We start from the raw sequence: 21,742 nt of genomic DNA, 5'->3' as shown, positions 1-21,742 counted from the left end.
TAGGTTGAGAATTGTTCTCTCTCTCTCTCTCGCAACCTTACACACACAACCACACGCAAACATTCTGACTTTTATAGATATAATAGATCGATTATGCTAGATATATTTCCATATGTCTGAATACCCAATATACAAATTTTCAAATCTGTAGGTAAAAAATTTGTTGAATATATAGGTTGAGAATTGTTCTCTCTCTCTCACACACTCACATTCTCACTTTTATAGATATAATGTATAGATTATGCTAGATATATTTCTATATGTCTGAATACCCTATATACAAAGTTTAAAATCCGTAGATAAAAATACGTTGAGTATATAGGTTGAGAATTGTTCTCTCTCTCTCTTACGCACACACACACACACACACACACATTTTCACTTTTATAGATATAATAGATAGATTATGCTAGATATATTTCCATATGTCTGAATACCCTATATACAAATTTTCAAATCTGTAGATAAAAAATGTATTGAATATATAGGTTGAGAATTGTTGTCTCTCTCTCTCTCTCTCTCTCTCTCTCTCTCTCTCTCTCTCTGGCTACCTCTCACACACACACATTTTCACTTTTATAGATATAATAGATAGATTATGCTAGATATATTTCCATATGTCTGAATACCCTATATACAAACTTTCAAATCTGTAGATAAAAAATTTGTTGAGTATATAGGTTGAGATTTGTTCTCTCTCTCTCACACGAAACTGTGCGCTCGGCTTCTTCCCCCCCTTCCCACCCCAAATGCTTGGGAAACTGTGCACTGTTTTTGTTGGTTTTCAAGCTGCCTCTTCCCCCCCCCCACACACACACAGTTTAACAGTAGTAGGAGGTCAAGAGAAAGAGGGTGAGAGAGAGAGAAGAGTAAGTTGGTGAGAGAGAGAGAAAAGAGAAAGAGGGTGTTGGTTTTATATTTTTATTATCGTCTAATATTTTGAAAGCTGAATTTCTAATAAAATGTGCATCTATAGGAGATAATGCCTGGGAATGTGTTCCCCCCCCCCACAGTTTAACAGTGGTGTGACGTCAAGAGAAAGAGGGTGAGAGAGAGGGAAGAGTAAGTGGGTGAGAGAGAGAAAAAAAAGAAAGACGGTGTTGGTTTTGTGAAAAAAGTTGTTATTTACAATTGTTCGCATTCTTGGCCTTTTGGTCAAGATCAAAGTGTAGTATCTGTTCTTCAGATGCTGCACTTCTATTTCTTGTTCTCTTTCGGTGGAGGAGAAATCCTCCACGACTGAGACAATTTTTATTTTTGTACCTTTTCTCCACGTTAAAAAACGACCCTGGTGTCTAACTCTGTCCCGTGGGGAGGCATAGTAAATAGGTACAATTGTTCGCCATTAGTGGATGTTGATGTCACGTCACGTGACATGACTAAGCGTTTTTTTTTTTTAGTATGAATAACATTTTTTGTTATAATTATAAAGTCTACACTTAATTTTATAGAAAATGATGTATATATAATAGAAAAAAAAAATTACTGGTTTTGTTGGATTCAAGTGGATCCCCCCCCCCTCCAGTTTAAGAGATAGCAGGTCACGTGGTAATATACAAAATGGCTAGCGTAAATATAAAGATCGGTTTTTTTATCGACGAATATTTTGAAAGCTGAATTTTTTTTTATTCCTGTACATTTTTTCCTGATATTTTTCGTTAAAACTCTTGTATAAATACTATTTTTAACCAGTTAAATACGTTGGAGACATTGTCATGGAGTTTAATAATCTCTAGAACAAAGCAGAAGAGAAATTACAAAAGTATCGGTAAAACAAAGTGTTTGTTTACATTTGTTCGCCATTACTGGATGTTGACGTCACGTCACGTGACATGACTAAGCGTTTTTGGATTATGTAATATTAACATTAAAATGACAGGTTTTTTGGGGGGCCCCCCTAGGAGAGAAATGATCAGTTCACCCCCTTTTAATGGTCCGTTTGGTGTGGAATTTCGATATTTGTCATGCGGGTGATCAAGGTTCAATATGATACATAATTTGTCAACTTTGGTTGTGTCTGTCAAAAGTTTGAGCTGACGTCACGTCACGTGACACGTATTGAATAACGTTAAAATGACAGGTTTTTTGGGGGGCCCCCCTAGGAGAAAAACGATCAGTTGACCCCTTTCTACTGGTCCGTTTGACGTGAAATTTCGATATTTGTCATCCGGGTGATCAAGGTGCAATATGATACCAAATTTGTCAACTCTGGTTCCGTCTTTCAAAAGTTTTAGCGTTACAAACAAACATACATACATACATACATACATACACACCGATTTTTGCCTTTTATATATATAGAAGATAGCAGGGCTACCCGGCGTTGCCCGGGACCGTAATAACAATGTAAAAACAAAAGCAGATATTGAGCATATGTTTTATTCTTAGGGGAGAGGAATCTTTCAGGGTGAGAGAGAGAGAGAGAGAGAAGATAAAGAGTGTGAGAGAGAGGCAGAAGAGAAAGTTGTTCCATCCTCTTTCCCAAATTTTACTACTGTTCACGTTTGAACTCTCATCGTCGAGTTGATCCTCGAGTTGCCTATTGGCCTTGATAAGTGCTAATATAGAGAGAAGAGAAACAGGGATAGAGAGAGAGAAGATAAAGAGTCTGAGAGAGAGGCAGAAGAGAAAGTTGGTCCATCCTCTTTCCCAAATTTGAATACTGTGCACGTTTGAACTCTCATCGTCGAGTTGATCCTCGAGTTGCCTATTGGCCTTGATAAGTGCTAATAAAGAGAGAAGAGAAACAGGGTGAGAGAGCGAGAAGATAAAGAGTGTGAGAGAGAGGCAGAAGAGAAAGTTGTTCCATCCTCTTTCGTGAGAGAGAGGCAGAAGAGAAAGTTGTTCCATCCTCTTTCCGAAATTTCACTACTGTGCACGTTTGAACGCTCATTCTCGTTGCCTTTTGGCCTTGATAAGTGCTAATATAGATAGAAGGGAAAGAGGGTGAGAGAGAGAGTAGATAAAGAGGGTGAGAGAGAGAAAGAGAAGAGAAAGAGGTCTAGAGAGAGAGAGAGAGAGAGAGAGAGAGAGAAGAGAGTGAGAGAGAGAAATATGGTGAGTCGAGTTGATCCTCGAGTTGCCTATTTGCCTTTATAAGTGCTAATATAGAGAGAAGAGAAACAGGGTGAGAGAGAGAAGATAAAGAGTGTGAGAGAGAGGCAGAAGAGAAAGTTGTTCCATCCTCTTTTCCAAATTGTAATACTGTGCACGTTTGAACTCTCATCGTCGAGTCTATCCTCGATTTGCCTATTGGCCTTGATAAGTGCTAATATAGAGAGAAGAGAAACAGGGTGATAGAGAGAGAGAGAGCGAGAGAGAGAGAGAAGATAAATAGTGTGAGAGAGAGGCCGAAGAGAAAGTTGTTCCATCCTCTTTCCCAAAGTTGAATACTGTGCACGTTTTAACTCTCATGGTCGAGTTGATCCTCGAGTTGCCTATTGGCCTTGATAAGTGCTAATATAGAGAGAAGAGAAACAGGGTGAGAGAGAGAGAAGATAAAGAGTGTGAGAGAGAGGCAGTAGAGAAAGTTGTTCCATCCTCTTTCCCAAATTTGAATACTGTGCACGTTTGAACTCTCATGGTCGAGTTGATCCTCGAGTTTCCTATTGGCCTTGATAAGTTCTAATATAGAGAAAAGAGAAACAGGGTAAGAGAGAGAGAGAAGATAAAGAGTTTAAGAGAGAGGCAGAAGAGAAAGTTGTTCCATCCTCTTTCCCAAATTTGAATACTGTTCACGTTTGAACTCTAATCGTCGAGTTTATCCTCGAGTTGCCTATTAGCCTTGATAAGTGCTAATAATGAGAGAAGAGAAACAGGGGTAGAGAGAGAGAGAGAAGATAAAGAATGTGAGAGAGAGAGGCAGAAGAGAAAGTTGTTCCATCCTCTTTCGTGAGAGTGAGGCAGAAGAGAAAGTTGTTCCATCCTCTTTCCCAAATTTCACTACTGTGCACGTTTGAACGCTCATCCTCGTTGCCTTTTGGCCTTGATAAGTGCTAATACAGAGAGAAGGGAAAGAGGGTGACAGAGAGAGAGTAGATAAAGAGGGTGAGAGAGAGAAAGAGAAGAGAAAGAGGTCTAGAGAGAGAGAGAGAGAAGAGTGTGAGAGAGAGAGAGAAATATGGTGAGTCGAGTTGATCCTCGAGTTGCCTATTTGCCTTGATAAGTGCTAATATAGAGAGAAGAGAAACAGGGTGAGAGAGAGAGAAGATAAAGAGTGTTAGAGAGAGGCAGAAGAGAAAGTTGTTCCATCCTCTTTTCCAAATTGTAATACTGTGCACGTTTGAACTCTCATCGTCGAGTCTATCCTCGATTTGCCTATTGGCCTTGATAAGTGCTAATATAGAGAGAAGAGAAACAGGGTGAGAGAGAGAGAGAGAGCGAGAGAGAGAGAGAGAAGATAAATAGTGTGAGAGAGAGGCAGAAGAGAAAGTTGTTCCATCCTCTTTCCCAAATTTCACTACTGTGCACGTTTGAACTCTCAATCTCAAGTTGCCTATTGGCCTTGATAAGTGCTAATATAGATAGAAGGGAAAGAGGGTGAGAGAGAGAGTAGATAAAGAGGGTGAGAGAGAGAAAGAGAAGAGAAAGAGGTCTAGAGAGAGAGAGAGAGAAGAGAGTGAGAGAGAGAGAGAAAAATATGGTGAGTCGAGTTGATCCTCGAGTTGCCTATTTACCTTGATAAGTGCTAATGTAGAGAGAAGAGAAACAGGGTGAGAGAGAGAGAGAAGATAAAGAGTGTTAGAGAGAGGCAGAAGAGAAAGTTGTTCCATCCTCTTTTCCAAATTGTAATACTGTGCACGTTTGAACTCTCATTGTCGAGTCTATCCTCAATTTGCCTATTGGCCTTGATAAGTGCTAATATAGAGAGAAGAGAAACAGGGTGAGAGAGATTGAGAGAGAGAGCGAGAGAGAGAGAAGATAAATAGTGTGAGAGAGAGGCAGAAGAGAAAGTTGTTCCATCCTCTTTCCCAAATTTCACTACTGTGCACGTTTGAACTCTCAATCTCGAGTTGCCTATTGGCCTTGATAAGTGCTAATATAGATAAAAGGGAAAGAGGGTGAAAGAGAGAGTAGATAAAGAGGGTGAGAGAGAGAAAGAGAAGAGAAAGAGGTCTAGAGAGAGAGAGAGAGAAAGAGAAGAGAGTGAGAGAGAGAAATATGGTGAGTCGAGTTGATCCTCGAGTTACCTATTTGCCTTGATAAGTGCTAATGTAGAGAGAAGAGAAACAGTGAGAGAGAGAGAGAGAGAGAAGATAAAGAGTGTTAGAGAGAGGCAGAAGAGGAAGTTGTTCCATCCTCTTTTCCAAATTGTAATACTGTGCACGTTTGAACTCTTATCGTCGAGTCTATCCTCGATTTGCCTATTGGCCTTGATAAGTGCTAATATAGAGAGAAGAGAAACAGGGGGAGAGAGAGAGAGCGAGAGAGAGAGAAGATAAATAGTGTGAGAGAGAGACAGAAGAGAAAGTTGTTCCATCCTCTTTCCCAAATTTCACTACTGTGCACGTTTGAACGCTCATCCTCGTTGCCTTTTGGCCTTGATAAGTGCTAATATAGATAGAACGGAAGGAGGGTGAGAGAGATAGAGTAGATAAAGAGGCTGAGAGAGAGACAGAGAAGAGAAAGAGGTCTAGAGAGAGAGAGAGAGAGAGAGAGAGAAGAGAGTGAGAGAGAGAGAAATATGGTGAGTCGAGTTGATCCTCGAGTTGCCTATTTGCCTTGATAAGTGCTAATATAGAGAGAAGAGAAACAGGTTCAGAGAGAGAGAGAAGATAAAGAGTGTTAGAGAGAGGCAGAAGAAAAAGTTGTTCCATCCTCTTTTCCAAATTGTAATACTGTGCACGTTGTAACTCTCATCGTCGAGTCTATCCTCGATTTGCCTATTGGCCTTGATAAGTGCTAATAATGAGAGAAGAGAAACAGGGTGAGAGAGAGAGAGCGAGAGAGAGAGAGAGAGAGAAGATAAATAGTGTGAGAGAGAGGCAGAAGAGAAAGTTGTTCCATCCTCTTTCCCAAATTTCACTACTGTGCACGTTTGAACTCTCAATCTCGAGTTGCCTATTGGCCTTGATAAGTGCTAATATAGATAGAAGGGAAAGAGGGTGAGAGAGAGAGAGTAGATAAAGAGGGTGAGAGAGAGAAAGAGAAGAGAAAGAGGTCTAGAGAGAGAGAGAGAGAAGAGAGTGAGAGAGAGAGAGAAATATGGTGAGTCGAGTTGATCCTCGAGTTGCCTATTGGCCTTGATAAGTGCTAATATAGAGAGAAGAGAAACAGGGTGAGAGAGAGAGAGAGAAGATAAAGAGTGTTAGAGAGAGGCAGAAGAGAAAGTTGTTCCATCCTCTTTTCCAAATTGTAATACTGTGCACGTTTGAACTCTCATCGTCGAGTCTATCCTCGATTTGCCTATTGGCCTTGATAAGTGCTAATATAGAGAGAAGAGAAACAGGGTGAGAGAGAGAGAGAGCGAGCGAGAGAGAGAAGATAAATAGTGTGAGAGAGAGGCAGAAGAGAAAGTTGTTCCATCGTCTTTCCCAAATTTCACTACTGTGCACGTTTGAACTCTCAATCTCAAGTTGCCTATTGGCCTTGATAAGTGCTAATATAGATAGAAGGGAAAGAGGGTGAGAGAGAGAGATTAGATAAAGAGGGTGAGAGAGAGAAAGAGAAGAGAAAGAGGTCGAGAGAGAGAGAGAGAGAGAGAAGAGAGTGAGAGAGAGAGAGAAATATGGTGAGTCGAGTTGATCCTCGATTTGCCTATTGGCCTTGATAAGTGCTAATATAGAGAGAAGAGAAACAGGGGTAGAGAGAGAGAGAGAAGATAAAGAGTGTGAGAGAGAGGCAGAAGAGCACTACTGTGCACGTTTGAACTCTCATCCTCGAGTCGCTTATTGGCCTTGATAAGAAGGAAAAGAGGGTGAGAGAGAGAGTAGATAAAGAGGGTGAGAGAGAGAAAGAGAAGAGAAAGAGGTCTAGAGAGAGAGAGAGAGAGAGAGAGAGAGAAGAGAGTTAGAGAGAGAGAGAAATCTGGTGATAGAGAGAGAGTTAGGAAAGAGGACGCAAGCGGTTCTAATAAAATGTGCATCTATAGGAGATAATGCCTGGGAATGTGTTCACTGTTTTTGTTGGTTTGAAGCTGCCTCTTCCCCCCCCACAGTTTAACAGTGGTGTGACGTCAAGAGAAAGAGGGTGAGAGAGAGGGAAGAGTAAGTGGGTGAGAGAGAGAGAGAGAGAGAAAGAGAGAGAAAAAAAAGAAAGACGGTGTTGGTTTTGTGAAAAAAGTTGTTATTTACAATATGTCTGTCTACCCTATATACAAATTTCCAAATCTGTGCCCAAAAATGTGTGGAATATATAGGTTGAGAATTGTTCTCTCTCTCTCTCTCTCTCACACATATTCTCACTTTTATAGGTTATATAGGTTGAGAATTTTTTGCTCTTTCCATCACTCACATTCACACTTTTATAGATATAATACATAGATTATGCCAGATATATTTACATATGTCTGAATACCCAATATACACATTTTCAAATCTGTAGATAAAAAATTAGTTGAATATATAGGTTGAGAATTGTTCTCTCTCTCTCTCTTTCTCTCTCTCTCACACACACATTCTCACTTTTATAGATATAATAGATAGATTATGCTAGATATATTTCCATACGTCTGAATACCCTATATCCAAATTTTCTAATATGTAGATAAAAAATTTGTTGAATATATAGGGTGAGAATTTTCCTTCCTCTCTTTCTCTCTCTCTCTTTCTCACACACACACAAGCTGAAAATTGTTCTCTCTCTCTCTCTGACTCTCTCTCTCTCTCTCACACACACACACATGGTCATTTTATAGATATAATAGATAGGTTATGCTAGATATATTTCTATATGTCTGAATACCCTATATACAAATTTTTAAATCTGTAGATAAAAAATTTGTTGAGTATATAGGTTGAGAATTGTTCTTTCTCTCTCTCTCACACACACATTCTCACTTTTATAGATATAATAGATTATGCTAGATATATTTCCAAATGTCTGAATACCCTATATACAAATTTTCAAATCTGTAAAGATAGAATTTGTTGAATATATAGGTTGAGAATTGTTCTCTCTCTCTCTCTTTCACACACATTCTCACTTTTATAGATATAATAGATAGATTATGCTAGATATATTTCCATATGTCTGAATACCCTATATACAAATTATCAAATCTGTAGATACAAAATTTGTTGAGTATATAGGTTGAGAATTGTTCTCTCTCTCTCTCTCTCTCTCTCACTCACTCACTCACTCACTCACTCACACACACACACACACATTCTACCTTTTATAGATATAATAGATTATGCTAGATATATTTCCATATGTCTGAATACCCTGTATACAAATTTTCAGATCTGTACATAAAAATTAGTTGAATATATAGGTTGAGAATTGTTCTCTCTCTCTCTCTTCTCTCTCTCTCTTTCACACACATTCTCACTTTTCTAGATATAATAGATAGATTATGCTAGATATATTTCCATATGTCTGAATACCCTATATACAAATTTTCTAATCGGTAGATAAAAAATTTGTTGAATATATAGGGTGAGAATTGTACTTACTCTCTCTCTCTCTCTCTCTCTCTCACGCACACATTCTCACTTTTATGGATATAATAGATAGATTATGCTGGATATATTTCCATATGTCTGAATACCCTATATACAAATGGTCAAATCTGTAGATAACAAATTTATTGTATAGATAGGTTGAGAATTGTTCGCTCTCTCTCTCTCGCAACCTTACACACACAACCACACGCAAACATTCTGACTTTTATAGATATAATAGATCGATTATGCTAGATATATTTCCATATGTCTGAATACCCAATATACAAATTTTCAAATCTGTAGGTAAAAAATTTGTTGAATATATAGGTTGAGAATTGTTCTCTCTCTCTCACACACTCACATTCTCACTTTTATAGATATAATGTATAGATTATGCTAGATATATTTCTATATGTCTGAATACCCTATATACAAAGTTTAAAATCCGTAGATAAAAATACGTTGAGTATATAGGTTGAGAATTGTTCTCTCTCTCTCTTACGCGCACACACACACACACACACACACACACACACACACATTTTCACTTTTATAGATATAATAGATAGATTATGCTATATATATTTCCATATGTCTGAATACCCTATATACAAATTTTCAAATCTGTAGATAAAAAATGTATTGAATATATAGGTTGAGAATTGTTGTCTCTCTCTCTCTCTCTCTCTCTCTCTCTCTCTCTCTGGCTACCTCACACACACACACATTTTCACTTTTATAGATATAATAGATAGATTATGCTAGATATATTTCCATATGTCTGAATACCCTATATACAAACTTTCAAATCTGTAGATAAAAAATTTGTTGAGTATATAGGTTGAGATTTGTTCTCTCTCTCTCACACGAAACTGTGCGCTCGGCTTCTTCCCCCCCTTCCCACCCCAAATGCTTGGGAAACTGTGCACTGTTTTTGTTGGTTTTCAAGCTGCCTCTTCCCCCCCCCCACACACACAGTTTAACAGTAGTAGGAGGTCAAGAGAAAGAGGGTGAGAGAGAGAGAAGAGTAAGTTGGTGAGAGAGAGAGAAAAGAGAAAGAGGGTGTTGGTTTTATATTTTTATTATCGTCTAATATTTTGAAAGCTGAATTTCTAATAAAATGTGCATCTATAGGAGATAATGCCTGGGAATGTGTTCCCCCCCCCCCCACAGTTTAACAGTGGTGTGACGTCAAGAGAAAGAGGGTGAGAGAGAGGGAAGAGTAAGTGGGTGAGAGAGAGAAAGAGAGAGAAAAAAAAGAAAGACGGTGTTGGTTTTGTGAAAAAAGTTGTTATTTACAATTGTTCGCATTCTTGGCCTTTTGGTCAAGATCAAAGTGTAGTATCTGTTCTTCAGATGCTGCACTTCTATTTCTTGTTCTCTTTCGGTGGAGGAGAAATCCTCCACGACTGAGACAATTTTTATTTTTGTACCTTTTCTCCACGTTAAAAAACGACCCTGGTGTCTAACTCTGTCCCGTGGGGAGGCATAGTAAATAGGTACAATTGTTCGCCATTAGTGGATGTTGACGTCACGTCACGTGACATGACTAAGCGTTTTTTTTTTTTAGTATGAATAACATTTTTTGTTTTAATTATAAAGTCTACACTTAATTTTATAGAAAATGATGTATATATAATAGAAAAAAAAAATTACTGGTTTTGTTGGATTCAAGTGGATCCCCCCCCCCTCCAGTTTAAGAGATAGCAGGTCACGTGGTAATATACAAAATGGCTAGCGTAAATATAAAGATCGGTTTTTTTATCGACGAATATTTTGAAAGCTGAATTTTTTTTTATTCCTGTACATTTTTTCCTGATATTTTTCGTTAAAACTCTTGTATAAATACTATTTTTAACCAGTTAAATACGTTGGAGACATTGTCATGGAGTTTAATAATCTCTAGAACAAAGCAGAAGAGAAATTACAAAAGTATCGGTAAAACAAAGTGTTTGTTTACATTTGTTCGCCATTACTGGATGTTGACGTCACGTCACGTGACATGACTAAGCGTTTTTGGATTATGTAATATTAACATTAAAATGACAGGTTTTTTGGGGGGCCCCCCTAGGAGAGAAATGATCAGTTCACCCCCTTTTAATGGTCCGTTTGGTGTGGAATTTCGATATTTGTCATGCGGGTGATCAAGGTTCAATATGATACATAATTTGTCAACTTTGGTTGTGTCTGTCAAAAGTTTGAGCTGACGTCACGTCACGTGACACGTATTGAATAACGTTAAAATGACAGGTTTTTTGGGGGGCCCCCCTAGGAGAAAAACGATCAGTTGACCCCTTTCTACTGGTCCGTTTGACGTGAAATTTCGATATTTGTCATCCGGGTGATCAAGGTGCAATATGATACCAAATTTGTCAACTCTGGTTCCGTCTTTCAAAAGTTTTAGCGTTACAAACAAACATACATACATACATACATACATACATACATACACACCGATTTTTGCCTTTTATATATATAGAAGACTAGCAGGGCTACCCGGCGTTGCTCGGGACCGTATAAACAATGAAAAAACAAAAGAAGATATTGAACATATGTTTGATTCTTAGGGGAGAGGAATCTTTCATCTCTATGTATTATTTGTTTTATCTACCCTAGGACTGATATTGTTCATGTTTTATCCCTAGCATAGGTAATTTACAGCATGTATATGAAATTGTTTTACCTTAGGGAGAAGAGAACAGGTAATATACAACATAATGTGTCTATATTACATCCCTGGCAACGCCTAGAAACCAGCTAGAACATGTATTTCAGTCAATCTTTATTATATCCTGGGCTATGCCGGGAAACCAGCTAATCTCTTTTTAGTGACTTGACCACCAAAATACCTCCCTAAGTGTGTCCTTTCTTTTGAACTTATTAGATATAGGTATCTAGAAATGTGTGTGAAATTTTGTTGAATGCATTGTTCACTATGATTTTCTTATTGTTCTACACAATATCAACTGTAGCGAAATAACACAGTAAACTTAGTGTAGTGTTAGAATAAAGAGCATAGGAAAAAATTAGAATCATATTTTGTAATTGCAAATCTAAATTTGCTAGCATGTACCAGTATTTGCCAGGTTGTGGAAATTTGGAACTTATAACATATGTAGTGGCCTTTTCCTAGATACCTATTGCTAAAAATTATACTTTCATTTTGTTAGAAAAATCTCTCTTCAGATGCCCTGCATCATTCAAAATAAAAACAAATATTTTTATAATTGTTTCAGTATATTGCTACACAATGTGAAAGTTTTTAACGTTTGTAAAAAAAATCATGAATGTGCTTATATTGCAAAAAAGAAAATATCAGTGCACAGTATTGAAAGTGTTTGAGATTCAAAAGTCTGTAACATTTCTACTAACTTCATAAGATGTCATGTGAGAAACTGAATTGAATATCAAGACATTATCTGAAGCGTTTTTATTTTGGTGTAACATATGTGTTTACAGTGAACCTTAACTTTTAATAAACAGATTGGTATGCAATGACATAGGCTAAGAATCTTTAAAATATATATAAATTGGAAAAATGTGTGAACAAATGAAAAAAAAATGATCCGCTCCACTTGATGACATCAAGCACAGTAATATTTTAGTGAAGAAAATATGAAATTGATGTTCAGTGATTAGTTTGGATGAATGAGAAAATGTAATTGTTTGATGCATAAAAATAACTAAGTTGCTGTATTTGATATTAAGCAGCAAAATATAGTGATTTGAATATTTGGGAAAACATCAAACCAGATTATGTAAAAAGAAAAAAAAAAGATGAAATTAGAAAATATATATTTTATGTTTATGAGTTCTGCCAATCAAAATTTTGTGGCAGAAATTGGGTGATTACCATGCAATTTTATTTTGGTAAAATTCTTAAATTATTAGAATGTTTATTATAATTTCTAATTAGTGACTTGTTATAATCAAAATCCGCCCTAAAGAGTGTCCTTTCTTTTATTAGGTATCAGAGTAGGTATCAAGATTTCTACTTCTATACAAATGTGATATTTCAGATCTGTACATAAAAAATTTGTTGAATATATAGGTTGAGAATTGTTCTGTGTCGCTCTCTCTCACACACACACGCATTCTCACTTTTATAGATATAATAGATAGATTACTCTAGATATATTTCCATATGTCTGAATACCCTATATACAAATTTTCAAATCTGTAGATAAAAAAATTTGTTGAGTATATAGGTTGAAAATTGTTCTCTCTCTCTCTCTCACACACACATTCTCAATTTTAGAGATATAATAGATAGATTATGCTAGATATATTTCCATATGTCTGAATACCCTATATACAAATTTTCTAATCTGTAGATCCAATATTTGTTGAATATATAGGTTGAAAATTGTTCTTACTCTCTCTCTCTCTCTCTGGCTACCTCACACACACATTCTAACTTTTATAGATATAATAGATAGATTATGCTAGATATATTTCCATATGTGTGAATACCCTATATACAAATTTTCTAATTTGTAGATAAAAAATTTGTAGAGTGCATAGGTTGAGAATTGTTCTCTCTATCTCTCACACACACACATTCTAACTTTTAATGATATAATAGATTATGCTAGATATATTTCGATATTTCTGAATACCCTATATATAAAAATTTGTTGAATGTATAGGTTGAGAACTGTTCTCTCTCTCTCTCTCTCTCTCTCTCGCTCACACACACACACATTCTCACTTTTATAGATATAATAGAAAGATTATCCTAGATATATTTCTATTTGTATGAATACTCTATATACAAATTTTAAAATCTGTAGATAAAGAATTTGTTGAGTATATGGGTTGAGAATTGTTCTCTCTCTCTCTCTCTCTCTCTCTCACACACACACACACACATTCTCACTTTTATAGATATAATAGATTATGCTAGATATATTTCCATATGTCTGAATACCCTATATACAAATTTTCAAATCTGTAGATAAAAAATTTGTTGAGTATATAGGTTGAGAATTGTTCTCTCTCTCTCTATCACACACATTCTCACTTTTATAGATATAATAGACAGATTATGCCAGATATATTGAAATATGTCTGAATGCCCAATATACAAATTTTGAAATCTGTAGATAAAAAATTTGTTGTATACATAGGTTGACAATTGTCCTCTCTCTCACACACACACACATTCTCACTTATATACATATAATAGATAGATTATGCTAGATATATTTCTATATGTCTGAACACCCTATATACAAATGTTCAAATCTGTGGATAAAAAATTTGTTGAATGTATAGGTTGAGAATTTTTATCTCTCTCTTTTTCTCTCTCTCTCTCTCGCTATCTCACACACACGCATTCTCACTTTTATAGATAAAATAGATAGATTATGCTAGATATATTTCCATATGTCTGAATACCCTATATACAAAGTTTCAAATCTGTAGATAAAAAATTTGTTGAATATATAGGTTTAGAATTGTTCTCTCTCTCTCTCTCTCTCACACACACATTCTAACTTTTGTAGTTATAATAGATAGATTATGCTAGATATATTTCCATATGTCTGAATACCCTATATACAAATTTTCTAAACTGTAGGTAAAAAATTTGTTGAGTATGTAGGTTAAGAATTGTTCTCTCTCTCTCTCTCACACACACACACACACAAGTTCTCACTTTTATAGATATAATAGATAGATTATGCTAGATATATTTCTATATGTCTGCCTACCCTATATACAAATTTCCAAATCTGTGCCCAAAAATGTGTGGAATATATAGGTTGAGAATTGTTCTCTCTCTCTCTCTCTCTCTCTCACACATATTCTCACTTTTATAGGTTATATAGGTTGAGAATTTTTTGCTCTTTCCATCACTCACATTCACACTTTTATAGATATAATACATAGATTATGCCAGATATATTTACATATGTCTGAATACCCAATATACACATTTTCAAATCTGTAGATAAAAAATTAGTTGAATATATAGGTTGAGAATTGTTCTCTCTCTCTCTCTTTCTCTCTCTCTCACACACACATTCTCACTTTTATAGATATAATAGATAGATTATGCTAGATATATTTCCATACGTCTGAATACCCTATATCCAAATTTTCTAATATGTAGATAAAAAATTTGTTGAATATATAGGGTGAGAATTTTCCTTCCTCTCTTTCTCTCTCTCTCTTTCTCACACACACACAAGCTGAAAATTGTTCTCTCTCTCTCTCTGACTCTCTCTCTCTCTCACACACACACACACACATGGTCATTTTATAGATATAATAGATAGGTTATGCTAGATATATTTCTATATGTCTGAATACCCTATATACAAATTTTTAAATCTGTAGATAAAAAATTTGTTGAGTATATAGGTTGAGAATTGTTCTTTCTCTCTCTCTCACACACACATTCTCACTTTTATAGATATAATAGATTATGCTAGATATATTTCCAAATGTCTGAATACCCTATATACAAATTTTCAAATCTGTAAAGATAGAATTTGTTGAATATATAGGTTGAGAATTGTTCTCTCTCTCTCTCTTTCACACACATTCTCACTTTTATAGATATAATAGATAGATTATGCTAGATATATTTCCTTATGTCTGAATACCCTATATACAAAATATCAAATCTGTAGATACAAAATTTGTTGAGTATATAGGTTGAGAATTGTTCTCTCTCTGTCTCTCTCTCACTCACTCACTCACTCACTCACTCACAAACACACACACACATTCTACCTTTTATAGATATAATAGATTATGCTAGATATATTTCCATATGTCTGAATACCCTGTATACAAATTTTCAGATCTGTACATAAAAATTAGTTGAATATATAGGTTGAGAATTGTTCTCTCTCTCTCTCTTCTCTCTCTCTCTTTCACACACATTCTCACTTTTCTAGATATAATAGATAGATTATGCTAGATATATTTCCATATGTCTGAATACCCTATATACAAATTTTATAATCGGTAGATAAAAAATTTGTTGAATATATAGGGTGAGAATTGTACTTTCTCTCTCTCTCTCTCTCTCTCTCTCTCTCTCTCTCTCTCACGCACACATTCTCACTTTTATGGATATAATAGATAGATTATGCTGGATATATTTCCATATGTCTGAATACCCTATATACAAATGGTCAAATCTGTAGATAACAAATTTATTGAATAGATAGGTTGAGAATTGTTCTCTCTCTCTCTCTCGCAACCTTACACACACAACCACACGCAAACATTCTGACTTTTATAGATATAATAGATCGATTATGCTAGATATATTTCCATATGTCTGAATACCCAATATACAAATTTTCAAATCTGTAGGTAAAAAATTTGTTGAATATATAGGTTGAGAATTGTTCTCTCTCTCTCACACACTCACATTCTCACTTTTATAGATATAATGTATAGATTATGCTAGATATATTTCTATATGTCTGAATACCCTATATACAAAGTTTAAAATCCGTAGATAAAAATACGTTGAGTATATAGGTTGAGAATTGTTCTCTCTCTCTCTTACGCACACACACACACACACACACATTTTCACTTTTATAGATATAATAGATAGATTATGCTAGATATATTTCCATATGTCTGAATACCCTATATACAAACTTTCAAATCTGTAGATAAAAAATTTGTTGAGTATATAGGTTGAGAATTGTTCTCTCTCTCTCACACGAAACTGTGCGCTCGGCTTCTTCCCCCCCTTCCCACCCCAAATGCTTGGGAAACTGTGCACTGTTTTTGTTGGTTTTCAAGCTGCCTCTTCCCCCCCCCCACACACACAGTTTAACAGTAGTAGGAGGTCAAGAGAAAGAGGGTGAGAGAGAGAGAAGAGTAAGTTGGTGAGAGAGAGAGAAAAGAGAAAGAGGGTGTTGGTTTTATATTTTTATTATCGTCTAATATTTTGAAAGCTGAATTTCTAATAAAATGTGCATCTATAGGAGATAATGCCTGGGAATGTGTTCCCCCCCCCCACAGTTTAACAGTGGTGTGACGTCAAGAGAAAGAGGGTGAGAGAGAGGGAAGAGTAAGTGGGTGAGAGAGAGAAAGAGAGAGAAAAAAAAGAAAGACGGTGTTGGTTTTGTGAAAAAAGTTGTTATTTACAATTGTTCGCATTCTTGGCCTTTTGGTCAAGATCAAAGTGTAGTATCTGTTCTTCAGATGCTGCACTTCTATTTCTTGTTCTCTTTCGGTGGAGGAGAAATCCTCCACGACTGAGACAATTTTTATTTTTGTACCTTTTCTCCACGTTAAAAAACGACCCTGGTGTCTAACTCTGTCCCGTGGGGAGGCATAGTAAATAGGTACAATTGTTCGCCATTAGTGGATGTTGACGTCACGTCACGTGACATGACTAAGCGTTTTTTTTTTTTAGTATGAATAACATTTTTTGTTTTAATTATAAAGTCTACACTTAATTTTATAGAAAATGATGTATATATAATAGAAAAAAAAAATTACTGGTTTTGTTGGATTCAAGTGGATCCCCCCCCTCCAGTTTAAGAGATAGCAGGTCACGTGGTAATATACAAAATGGCTAGCGTAAATATAAAGATCGGTTTTTTTATCGACGAATATTTTGAAAGCTGAATTTTTTTTTATTCCTGTACATTTTTTCCTGATATTTTTCGTTAAAACTCTTGTATAAATACTATTTTTAACCAGTTAAATACGTTGGAGACATTGTCATGGAGTTTAATAATCTCTAGAACAAAGCAGAAGAGAAATTACAAAAGTATCGGTAAAACAAAGTGTTTGTTTACATTTGTTCGCCATTACTGGATGTTGACGTCACGTCACGTGACATGACTAAGCGTTTTTGGATTATGTAATATTAACATTAAAATGACAGGTTTTTTTGGGGGCCCCCCCTAGGAGAGAAATGATCAGTTCACCCCCTTTTAATGGTCCGTTTGGTGTGGAATTTCGATATTTGTCATGCGGGTGATCAAGGTTCAATATGATACATAATTTGTCAACTTTGGTTGTGTCTGTCAAAAGTTTGAGCTGACGTCACGTCACGTGACACGTATTGAATAACGTTAAAATGACAGGTTTTTTTGGGGGCCCCCCTAGGAGAAAAACGATCAGTTGACCCCTTTCTACTGGTCCGTTTGACGTGAAATTTCGATATTTGTCATCCGGGTGATCAAGGTGCAATATGATACCAAATTTGTCAACTCTGGTTCCGTCTTTCAAAAGTTTTAGCGTTACAAACAAACATACATACATACATACATACACACCGATTTTTGCCTTTTATATATATAGACTAGCAGGGCTACCCGGCGTTGCTCGGGACCGTATAAACAATGAAAAAACAAAAGCAGATATTGAATATATGTTTTATTCTTAGGGGAGAGGAATCTTTCATCTCTATGTATTATTTGTTTTATCTACCCTAGGACTGGTATTGTTCATGTTTTATCCCTAGCGTAGGTAATTTACAGCATGTATATGAAATTGTTTTACCTTCGGGAGAAGAGAACAGGTAATATACAACATAATGTGTCTATATTACATCCCTGGCAACGCCTAGAAACCAGCTAGAACATGTATTTCAGTCAATCTTTATTACATCCTGGGCTATGCCGGGAAACCAGCTAATCTCTATTTAGTGACTTGACCACCAAAATACCTCCCTAAGTGTGTCCTTTCTTTTGAACTTATTAGATATAGGTATCTAGAAATTTGTGTGAAATTTTGTTGAATGCATTGTTCACTATGATTTTCTTATTGTTCTACACAATATCAACTGTAGCGAAATAACACAGTAAACTTAGTGTAGTGTTAGAATAAAGAGCAAAGGAAAAAATTAGAATCATATTCTGTAATTGCAAATCTAAATTTGCTAGCGTGTACCAGTATTTGCCAGGTTGTGGAAATTTGGAATTTATAACATATGTAGTGGCCTTTTCCTAGATACCTATTTTTATAATTGTTTCAGTACATTGCTACAAAATGTGACATTTGTTGGCGTTTGTAAAAAAAATCATGAATGTGCTTATATTCAAAAAAAGAAAATATCAGTGCACAGTATTGAAAGTGTTTGAGATTCAAAAGTCTGTAACATTTCTACTAACTTCATAAGATGTCATGTGAGAAACTTAATTGAATATCAAGACATTATCTGAAGCGTTTTTATTTTGGTGTAACGTATGTGTTTACAGTGAACCTTAACTTTTAATAAACAGATTGGTATGCAATGACATAGGCTAGGAATCTTAGACAAAATATATATAAAGTGGAAAAATGTGTGAACAAATGAAAAAAAAATGATCCGCTGTACTTGATGACATCAAGCACAGTAATATTTTAGTGAAGAAAATATGAAATTGATGTTCAGTGATTAGTTTGGATGAATGAGAAAATGTAATTGTTTGATGCATAAAAAATAACTCATTTGCTGTATTTGATATTAAGCAGCAAAAAAATAGTGATTTGAATATTTAGGAAAACATCAAATCAGATTATGTAAAAAAAAAAGATGAAATTAGAAAATATATATTTTCTGTTTATGAGTTTTGCCAATCAAAATTTTGTGGCAGAAATTGGGTGATTACCATGCAATTTTATTTTATTATTTATTATTATTAGTGACTTGTTATCATCAAAATCCGCCCCAAAGAGTGTCCTTTCTTTTATTAGGTATCAGAATAGGTATCCAGATTTCTACTTCTATACAAATATGATATTGTAGTACAGTAAATGTCAAATTGTTTTTCAAGTATTAGTTTGTAACGTTTGTACTGACTTCATCAGATGTCATGTAAGAAACTGAATTCTATGTAAGAAGACTTTATCTGAAGTGTTTTTATTTTGGTATATCATGTGTGATTACACTGTAGTAATTGCGCTGAAAGCATGTTAATTACAAATGACAAAAGTTAAATCAATTTCTGATTCAGCTACACAATATAAACTAAAGGAAATCAAATTTGCAAAATAAAAGCAATATGTAGTTATGGGTTAGTTTGGAGTTAGAATAAAAAGCCAACAAAACAGTTAGTTTGTATTGTGTAGATTGGTCATTTCTGATAGTATTGAGAGTCGTCAATGAAAATCTTAATTTCTGACAAAATACTGAATGTTTCTTGGATACCTATTCGTAAAAAGTACCTTTTTTGGAAAAAAAAAAAAAAACACTCCCCGGATCACCTTCACCACCTTAAAAAAAAAAACTTTATTCTTCAAAAAATGTGCACATTGTTAGTGTAAAAAACAGATTCGCACCACTTGATGAAATCAAGCATAGTAATATTTTAGTAAAGAAAATATGAAATTGATTTTCAATAATTAGTTTGAATGAATATCAGAAAATGTAATTGTTTGATGCATAAGAAAGAACTCATTTGCTGAATTTGATATTAAGCAGCAAAATATTTCAAAACATAAAAATGTGAAACATAACATGAATACTCTCCGTTGTCACTTGAAAACATTGACCTTGGTAGGAAGTTTATTAGATACTGAAATTGTGGTCTTGGTATGGTGTGCTTAATATTATTGTATGCAAAATTTAAAAACACAAAAGAGGGTACAATCAATATTGAAAAAGTAACATCTGTCACAGAAAATAGTAATTTATAAATGTCAAAAGAAATATTACTCTGTACTTAAAATGTTAAACTTACTGTTAACAATAATTTAAAATGGTGATCAGGATGAGTCCAACAACTTAGTCCTTGAGCTTTCTTATTGGTCATAGTAAAAAGAAATTGTAGTCTTTCAAGTTTGTTGGTCGCATTGGGATTCTTGGAATGTATCAACAGATTCCTGCATATGAATCTTTGTTAATTCCACACAATACAAAATATATATACAAAACAAAGTAAAGCAAAGTATAGGGTTAGTTGTGTCCTCTAATTATCAACCAAGTATATGTATTGATAAAAAGATAAAAGCAATGGAAATGTTTATTACAATGTATCAATATTAAATTTTTATCATGAACAACAAATCGAAATAATGATAGATATTTTGTGCTTATACGAAACTGGAATCAAGGATTGTCACCTGTGATTTTATATATGTCAATAGTGCATGCCACTACAAATGATATTAGCCAAATTAAGTTTTGTTTATTTCACCCATTATAAAATATATACACAAAATGCAGTAAACAAAGTTTAGGTTTAGTTAATGATAAGTTTAGGTTCGAGAAATAAGCAAAGAAAAGAAAAAAAGATACATTTGTTTATAGTGTGTAAATTGTAAGTTTGTAAATATTTAAAACTATCCACACTGGTATGTGGAAATTCTGGATACCTATTGTTATAAAGTTCCAATTCATGTTTGATATATCACTCTACATGTTCCCTGTTGCACCCCAAAGATGTAAATGATTATCGAGAAAGTGAAATGAAACAGTATTTGAAATAAAATAGAAACAAATGCTGATGTTTACTATATAAAACACTGTGTTCAATGGAATTGAGCCTTATACAATATTGGTGGAATAAAAAAATCCATTTTTTTAATTCAATTTAAGAAATGAGCAAAAATTTGATATTTAACATATTTGGCATGAAGAAAAAGAAATATAAGATAAAAGGTGATAAAGCAGTAAGAATCATATGCTGAATTCAATTAAAAACAAATATGATTGTCAAAGAAATATCATGAAAATTTTGTAAGTGAAAAAAATTATTTTTTGATATATTTGGTTTCGAAGTATTAAGAAACATGTACAACTTCATTTTAAAGACAAAACGAAAACTGTACTAATGATAATGACAATGGTGAAAGGAAATTGGAAAAAAATGTATCAGAGGTAAAATGTTGGTCACATATACGTTTGTGTGGTATGCATGAAACACGTGTAGAAAATTATATTTTCTGATGCTGAAAGTAAGAAGAGAAACATTGTTAAAAAATGATCTAAAAGGCAATAGTAAAATCCTCATTTTTAGTGTGGGATATGTTGTTTGTTTCAATTGAGAAAGGAAACTTTAATTTATACAATTCGATGTTATAGATCACAAGTTTTATTACAATAAACATTGTGTTCTTTAATTATCAACCAAGTATATTTATTGATAAAAAGAGAATGTAATGGACATGTTTATTATAATTTATCAATATTAAATTGTTATCATGAAAAACCAATCGAAAGC

At 34.6% G+C, this 21,742-nt stretch overlaps 1 protein-coding gene and 3 pseudogenes across 4 annotated transcripts in view; 3 read left to right on the top strand and 1 right to left on the bottom strand.

The window, feature by feature from the left end:
• The window catches only part of LOC145242513 (protocadherin gamma-A4-like), a 590,587-nt gene that overhangs the window by 261,490 nt on the left and 307,355 nt on the right, over window positions 1-21,742 (bottom strand). The gene's annotated exons all lie outside the window — the stretch shown is intronic.
• On the top strand, window positions 1,135-1,268 carry LOC145243250 (U2 spliceosomal RNA; annotated as a pseudogene).
• LOC145243249 (U2 spliceosomal RNA) lies at window positions 9,911-10,044 on the top strand (annotated as a pseudogene).
• On the top strand, window positions 16,736-16,869 carry LOC145243248 (U2 spliceosomal RNA; annotated as a pseudogene).

This window comes from Euprymna scolopes, chromosome 21 (assembly GCF_053919585.1).
Source record: "Euprymna scolopes isolate OS-2025 chromosome 21, ASM5391958v1, whole genome shotgun sequence".
Taxonomy (NCBI): Eukaryota; Metazoa; Mollusca; class Cephalopoda; order Sepiida; family Sepiolidae; genus Euprymna; species Euprymna scolopes.
The sequence above is the reverse complement of the archived record's forward strand: the minus strand, read 5'-3'. Positions and strand labels throughout refer to the sequence as shown.